We start from the raw sequence: 8,126 nt of genomic DNA on the forward strand, positions 1-8,126 counted from the left end.
ATAAGATTAGACCCACTCCTTCAGGGAAGATGTGTTTTCTAAATAAAAGCAGAACTTTGATGGAATTAATCATGGCTATAGGAGTGTTGTCTTGGTCAGACTACACAAAATGTAAAAAAAAAAGCAAGCTAGGATCTAATAAATGACGGAAAAAAAAAAAAAGCTGAGGAAGGACTATCTGCCTGAAAGGAACTTCTCTTCTTGCACTGTAGGAAAAGGACTGCAAAATCCTGTCCAGTGCTATAGCCAAGGGAGGGGAGATGCCAAATCTGTGGTCACTAGAACAGTACTTTCTGCTTGGGGGCAGGGATATTCATTCATGCATTGATTCAGCAAACACATACTGAGTTCTTACTGTGGACCAAGCCCAAGGGGCTGAAGGTAGGCTCTGCCCTCTCCTTTCCCATTCTGGTGGGGAGACAGAGCAATATACAGACCATCGCAAAGCTAAGTGCCGGGAGCAGGGAGCTATAGCCACCCAGAAGCATGTGACTGTGAGCTCAACCAGCCCTCTGGGTAACTTGACATTGGAAAAGGGACCTGCCAATCTGTGACCTCCACTACTACACCCATCTCTCCCTTTTTAAATTTTTAGGTAATTGTGTCTTCAGCAATCCAGGATAACAGAGCAAGACAGACACTTGTTTTGGCTCGAGAGAGAGGGGGAAGCAGGCTCCCAGATGAGCAGAGAGCCTGATGCGGGGCTCGAGCCCAGGACCCTGAGACCATGACCTGAGCCGAAGGCAGAGGCTTAGCCCACTGAGCCACCCAGGCGCCCCGGAACTGAGAAACCTTCCAAGCCCTTCCTATAATAATAAGTCTCATAAAACTCACAACTCCTTGGTGCTGGCAAACGGTCTCCTCCCCAGGACTGGATCCTGCTGTCACTCCCCTCGCCCCGGGGTACCAGAATGGCTGGCTTGCCAATGTGAGCGCGAATGACCAGGGAGCCAGGCTCGGGGGGTCCTGAACAGCATTTTCTCACTGATACAATGGGGAAGGCAGAAACCAATATACTGAATATCGTTTTTTGTTTTGTTGGGGGCTTATTTACCAGGACATTTATTGTGCGACTAATCCCTGAAACCCCAACGATGAGCAGGAAGCGGCGAACGCGCGGTGCAACGAGGCGCTCTTCCCTCACGTGCGCGGCGCACCGTGCGCAGCAGCCCCATTTAGCCCCGGGGCTTGCCCCATCCCGGCCTGGCCCCGCCCCTGTACTTCCTCTTCCGCCTGCAGGGTCGCCCCACCCCATCCGCCACAGGGCGACAACTCCCGAAGGCGCGAGGGCCGCCGCCGCGCCACAGCACGAGGCTCTCCTCTCCGCGCTCGCCGGGCCGCCACGCCTCCCTCCGCCTCTCGCTTCCGCCGCCGAGAGCCAGGAGGCCGGAAGAGAAGATACTGACGCTCTCGGAGTATGACTTGTCAACCACGTTTGCCAGAACGTTCGGAGACTCCCCCAGTTTGGGGAATGAAACCGTCAGTGGCCGTCACACCAAGAGCTGAGGCAGGATTTAATTTTTGAGCTGTGCTCCTCGTTCTCTCTCTCAGACCCTCTGGTTGCTCGTTCTCCGGAGAGCTCTGTGGTGGTTGTAATTCCCCCTGAGGTTTCCTTTGTTTCTTTTTTTTCCCTCCAGTTTCGGCTAAGCCGCACTTACCCATCACGGCACAGCTCCCAGGAGGCCACCGGTGGCTCGCGGGGACGCAGAAAGGAGACTGGGCCCTGTGGCTGGCTGCCCGCAGGGGAAGGCCCTGCCGCCCAGCGGAGCTATCAGTCCTCGTTCTGTCCCTTTGCTCAGTGAGTGACTTGGACCAGGTTAGCCCTTATTTCTGAATCTGCATTTCAACATCTGTAAAATGAAAGAAGCCACACCCACCCCAGAAAGTCAAAGGAAGTTGGGACCAAGGGCCCAGCGTGGACCTTTGTGGGTCACCTCCTGACAACCTTGACCTGATGGGCACACGGCTTAGGCAGAGCTGATGGGAGGCACGGAACACAGACGGGGGTTTCCGGGATAGAAGCTTCTCTCACCCGGGTGAACTTGAACAGGAGCCCACAAGCCGCCGACAGACAGTGCCCTTGCTTACTGCCCTTGCAGACAGTAAGGGGAGCCTACCCAAGGGTGGAGCCAGTCTTGCACACCTTACCTGAAGCCAGACCTCCCCTGGACCGTTCTGCCGAGTGAGCCAAGAGATCTGCTTTGTTATTGCAGCCAGGTCGAGAGGAGTTTTCTGTTTCTTACAACATTGTGAAGTCCTCATTATCTGTCGTGGGTTCAACAGTGGTTACCAAAGCGATTATGTTCACATCTTAACCTCTGGAACCTGTCAGTGACCTTATTTGGAAAAGAGATCTTGGCAGATGTTATCAAGTTAAAGATCTTGAGGCCAGATCACCCTGGATTATCCAGGTGGGCCCTAAACCAGTGACAGGTGCCCTTATAAGAGACACACACAGGAGAGAGACACTGGCCCTGCAGAGGTGGAGGCAGAGATTGGAGTTGGGCCGCCACAAGCCAAGACACACCCGGAGATGCCACAAGCTGGGAGAGGCAAGAAGTGTCTTCCCTTAGGGCCACAGGAGGAGTGTGGTCCTGTTGACACCTTGATCTTGGACTCTGGCCTCCAGAACCGTAAGAGAAGAAATGTCCGTTATTTTAAACCTAGTCTCTGGTTATTTGGTACACTGATCAATGTGCATTTAGAGATATTAATGTCTGTTTATGTACCTTTAACTTCTTTCCATGACTTTCTCATTCCCCTTCCTTGAAAGGGCCGAGCCAGCCCAGGCTCAAGTCCAGCCTCAAGCTAGGCTGCCTGGGTGACATATCAACTTGCCCACTCCTAGCTGTGTTACCTTAAGCAAATTACTTAACCTCTCTGTGCCTCATTTTCCTTCTCTGTAAAATGTTTTTAGTAGGACTAAATGAGTGAATACATGTAAGTGCTTAAGACAGTGCCTGGGATGTAGGAACCAGTACACGTATATGGTGGTGCTTATGGATTCTCCGTGTTCTTGCGTGATGTCCTTTCCTCATCAGAATGCTATTTCTTCATGGTAATGAGTCAAGTTGTGTTCCTGACTAGATTTTTAAAATTATTATTACTTGTGATTCAGTCACCTCATTATGCTTTTAGGCCATTAAGCTGGGGGAAATGTCACTCAAGAAAGGATGAACAAACCAAGTCCAGTGGGATCTCCCTAGATAGCCAAAGTTAATGATTAGGAAAGTAAAAATTCCATACCATTAGCAAAACAGAAAGTCAAGGAGCCTGATTTAACCAATAAGCTGTTCAGTACCATGGCTTCCAACTGACTTTCTCTAGGTTTCTCTAAAGGGTATAAATAACTTTGTTGGGCGCCTGGGTGGCTCAGTGGGTTAAAGCCTCTGCCTTCAGCTCCAGTCATGATCCCAGAGTCCTGGGATCGAGTCCCGCACTGCTCATCAGGGAGCCTGCTTCTCCGTCTTTCTCTGCCTGCCTCTCTGCCTACTTGTGATCTCTGTCTGTCAAATAAATAAATTAAAAAAAAAAAATGTTGTTGATTTTCAGAATAACTGACTTGGTTTTGGCAGGTGTTTCTTTTTTTTTTTTTTTAAGTAAGATTTTATTTAATTAATTATTTATTTGACAGAGAGAACAAGAGCACAAGCAGGTGGAAGGGCAGGTAGAAGGAGAGGGAGACGCAGACTCCCCACTGAGCAGGGAGCCCCACATGGGGCTTGATCCCAGGACCCTGGGATCACAACCCAAGCTGAAGGCAGACACTTAACCGACTGAGCCACCCAGGCTCCCCTTGGCAGGTGTTTCTATACTTTCTTGCTTTGTGGTGAGGGTAGATCCAGGGAGAAGGAAGGATTACTAGATTTAAGGACCCCGCTGACAATCTTACTTTCCACATTTTAGATCACACAGCATGGAGCCCAGCGCAGGGCTTAAACTCATGACCCTGAGATCAAGACCTGAGCTGAGATCAGGAATTGGATGCTTAACTGACTGAGCTACCCAGGTGCCCCCCTACTTTCCAAATTTTAAAGACAACATTTGTTTTTAAAATAATCATTGTTTCCCTTTCGTCAAAGGAATTTAAAAGTAGGCCTTAGCTAAGAAATCACTTAGTTCAGAATAAACATAGCAGCTTTTATGACTGTTTCTAATTCAGACACTGGCAATTTCCAGAAGCGTTTAATTTACTAGTACAGCTGGATCTCCAGAGCTCTCCTTCCATGTTCCATTAGTAGCTATAAGCCCCTAACTCCCTGCTCCTCTATGGGACATGCTCATCTTAACACTGGACTGTGTTCTTTTCTTTTTACTTTCCTTCCTTCATATAAATGGGAAAGGAGAGGAGGACAGATACATCTGCTTCCCAAGCAGATTCCTTTGCCATATTTGCAAAATCGAGAGTCTTTCATGGTATATGGCATGGCCAGAAGCCTTGATTTATGCAACGTCAGATTTCCTAAAAGAGGGAGACCTATATGTGGCTCTTACCTAATATCTTCATGGGCAGTTCTTGGAGCAAGGGATAATAAAATGATTGCTCGTGTTGCACACAAGAAAGAAAAAGAAAGAGAGAGAGAGAGAAAGGAAGGGAGGGGAAAAGGAAAAGACTGGTACCATCATTTCAATGCCATATTTGAAAACGAAGACCTCATTGTTTACGCTGTGATATTATGACATCTGGAGGCTCTTACTCAGTGTGGTAGGTGAATTACTCATTTTGAAGGAGGCATTTGTATGGCTCTGTGCCCAGAGTAAGTTCTGACTTGTCTCCTTGAGCCAAGTGGCCACCACTAGGTAAGATCGAAGATGCAACAGTGAGAGGCTTTAAGGTGATTTCTTGCCCCAATATCACCAGAAGTTTCAGAGCCAGAGGCCAGCCATACATTCACCTGAACTGAGAAGCATCCAGATGGTGGGGTTCAGGGACAGAAGAGGGAAAGGCAAGGGGGAAAAGGAAAATGAAAATGCTGGGTAGGAGGAAGAAGAAAAAAAACAAACAGGTCAAACATTAGGAAGAAGGAATCCCAGTGTCGTATCTCAGTTGGCACTTTGTGGTTTGGGCCTAGTTAGAGGAACAGAAGAACTCCAGGATGGAAAGAGAAGATTTTTCTAAAAGAATATCATTCTAAAAAAAGGTTAATGGTGGTAGAGAAAAAGCTCCTGTTTAAAATGATTTTCTCACTATTCTTGCTTTTTCTATGGGCTGGAAATGGTGTCATGGAACAAGAAACAGTGACTGTTTCTTAAAAGACTGAGGTCTAAAGTGAACACAAATATTTACTGGTCTGTAACATTAGTCCTCTCCCTGGCCTAGAGACTGTCTGGTGCTGTGGGTAAACGGAAGGCAAGGAGGATTTTGTTTAGTAGAAACCTGATAGTGGTGGCTTTACCAAGGGGGAGTTACTGTCCTTATACACCAAATCTGGAAGTAGTCAATCCACAAAGAGCATTTGGGCTTCCTGTCTTCTTCTTCTTTTTTTTTTTTAAAGATTTTATTTATTTATCAGAGAGAGAGAGAGGGGGAGAGAGCAAGCACAGGCAGACAGAATGGGAGGCAGAGGCAGAGGGAGAAGCAGGCTCCCTGCTGAGCAAGGAGCCTGATGTGGGACTCGATCCCAGGACGCTGGGATCATGACCTGAGCCGAAGGCAGCTGCTTAACCAACTGAGCCACCCAGGCGTCCCATGGGCTTCCTGTCTTCTATTTGAGCTTCCTTCCACGTGGTCATAAGGTAGCTGCCAAGGCTCCGAGCATTGCCTTCAAGTTCCAAGAAGGATCGTGAAGGGTAAAAGGTAAAAGACACAGGTCAACTGAGTTTATTTCTTTTCCCTAAACTTTTTATCTCATTGTTCAGAATTGAGTCACATGGCCATCCCAAGGAACAAAGTACCTGCTACCCCCAATAAACTTGGGATCATTAAAAGAAGAGGAGAGGGCGCCTGGGTGGCTCAGTGGGTTAAGCCGCTGCCTTCGGCTCAGGTCATGATCTCGGGGTCCTGGGATCGAGTCCCGCATCGGGCTCTCTGCTCAGCAGGGAGCCTGCTTCCTCCTCTCTCTCTCTCTCTCTGCCTGCCTCTCTGCCTGCTTGTGATCTCTCTCTGTCAAATAAATAAATAAAATCCTTAAAAAAAAAAAAAAAAAAAAAAAGAGGAGAAAGAATGTGAATAGGCAATTACCAGTGCCTGTTACACAGGGGTCCTTAATCTAGCTGGGCTCCATGAACATACAGAGAGCTATGGGTAGTATCCATGGAAACATTTGCACAAATGTGTTTATGTGCATTTTTCTATAAATTCTCAGCTTCTATCTCTTCAAATATTTCCTCTCCTCCATTCTTTCCCATCTTTCCTTTTTGGACTCCAAGTAGACACATACTAGACTTTCACTTTGGGTGGCTACTACTACCTTTGATATTTCCATCTTGTTGTCTGTGCGTTGTATACTATGTAATAGCCCCAGGTCTGACTCACTAATTTTCTCTTCAGATTATCTGGGGGTACCCGGGTGGCATAGTCATTTAAGCATTCAGCTCAGGTCATGATCTCAGGTTCGTGGGATTTAGCCCAACTTTGGTCTCTTTACTCACCAGGGAATCGGCTTGAGATTCTCCCTCTGCCTCTCTCACTCGTGCCCTCTCTAAAAATAAATAAATACATCTTTTAAAAAGTTGTCTACATCTTATGCTTAACCTATCCACAGGTGTTTTTAATTTTCGAAATTCTAGTTGGGGAGCCTGGCTGGCTTAGTCAGTAGAGCATGTTGACTCTTGATCTTAGGGTAGTGAGTTCAGGCCCCAGGTTGGACATGGAGCCTACTAAAAAGAAAAGTTCTAGTTAGTTCTTTTTCTAAATCGCCTTCTTACTTTCTTTTGTTTGTTTTTTTTTTAATAAATTTATTTATTTTCAGAAAAACAGTATTCATTATTTTTTCACCACACCCAGTGCTCCATGCAATCCGTGCCCTCCATAATACCCACCACCCGGTACCCCAACCTCCCACCCCCCTGCCACTTCAAACCCCTCAGATTGTTTTTCGGAGTCCATAGTCTCTTATGGTTCACCTCCCCTTCCAATTTCTCCCAACTCCATTCACCTCTCTAACACCCCTTGTCCTCCATGCTATTGGTTATGCTCCACAAATAAGTGAAACCATATGATAATTGACTCTCTCTGCTTGACTTATTTCACTCAGCATAATCTCTTCCGGTCCCGTCCATGTTGCTAGCCTTCTTACTTTCAATAGTCTCTTTCTCATTTTCATTCTGTCTCTTTTTTAAATTTTATGTACAGTTATTTTACATTCTGATTCTCATATTCTAATATGAATATGACTGACTGGCTGGATTTAAATCCCACCCAGGCCATTTATTAGGTGTATACCCTTGGTCAAATTATTTAATCTCCCTGTACCATATTATCATCAACTCTAAAATGGGAATAATAATGGTCCCTATCTCATGTGGTTGTTATGAGAAGTAATGAGTCCGTTATTATTGTAGCATTTAGAACAATGCCTGGTGTATGGTAAGACTATATAAGTTTTACAATTATTATTAATATATTTTACTTATGTATGTTGTTTATTGCCTGCCTTACCCTCCTAGAATGAAAGTCTTGGGAACAGGGATATTAATCTATTTTGCATTGCTCTATCCCCTTTACCTATAGCAGTGCTTGGTACAAAGCAAACACTCAGTAATTTGTTGAACACATGAATGAAAATGCAGAACTCTGTACTGAAATTGGAGAATATGCCTCCTTTCAAATACACATGGAGCATCCTCAAAAATCAGCTATATACAAGGCTGTAAGTCTCAACAAATTTCAGTGAATCAGTATTATACAGACCATATTCTCTGTCCATCATTCAAATAAGTTTGAAATGAAAGATAAATTTTAAAAATGCATATTTGAAGTTTTAAAAACACCTCACTCAATAACTCATGGGTCAAAGAAGAAGTCTTAATGGATGCTTAAATTATTTTGCATTGAATGATAATGAGTACGCCTCATATTAAAACTTGGGAGATGCCATGGAAGCCATACTTCCGGGCAAACAGATGGCCTTAAATGCTTCTCTTAGAAGAGAAAAAGGATAAAAGTCATGAAATGAACATCTACC

This window comes from Mustela erminea, chromosome 6 (genome assembly GCF_009829155.1).
Source record: "Mustela erminea isolate mMusErm1 chromosome 6, mMusErm1.Pri, whole genome shotgun sequence".
Lineage (NCBI taxonomy): Eukaryota > Metazoa > Chordata > Mammalia > Carnivora > Mustelidae > Mustela > Mustela erminea.